Source organism: Astyanax mexicanus, chromosome 23, assembly GCF_023375975.1.
Source record: "Astyanax mexicanus isolate ESR-SI-001 chromosome 23, AstMex3_surface, whole genome shotgun sequence".
In the NCBI taxonomy this organism is placed as follows: Eukaryota; Metazoa; Chordata; class Actinopteri; order Characiformes; family Acestrorhamphidae; genus Astyanax; species Astyanax mexicanus.
The window spans coordinates 9,545,468-9,545,957 of NC_064430.1; positions in this window are offsets into that span (position 1 = coordinate 9,545,468).

Below are 490 nucleotides of genomic sequence, written 5' to 3' on the forward strand. Positions count from 1 at the left end.
GTACAGTCCTAACCTAACCTAATACTCTTATTACATGCCCTAATCCTTCCAATCCGACCTGAAATAATGTTTATCATTCGGTTGCTTCATTTACTGCCTTGTAATTTGTAGGTCAGTCGCATTTTAAAGTTTAGCTCTCTGGTCTTTTTTTTCTGGTGCACATGTAAGAGGGTTGTGGAGAACCACAGGCCTATATCGGATGCTCACTTCGTTCAGGGTGCGTACATTCTTGAAGGATACATTTTTGGTTAATTTTCAACTGAAACATTTAAACGGCGTTTTTTGAACATTCAGAATAAAAATAGCATAACAATATGCCATGTATTAGGTCATTTACCGATTCTGAGGTGAATAAAAAAGAAATGCGTACAGTTTTAATCTGGGAAGCAGAATAAATAAGCATACCTCTAACATTTGGTATTTGTAGATGCACCAAAATGTTGTGAAACACAATTTTAATAGGTTTAACTGACTACTTCCAGAAGACAAG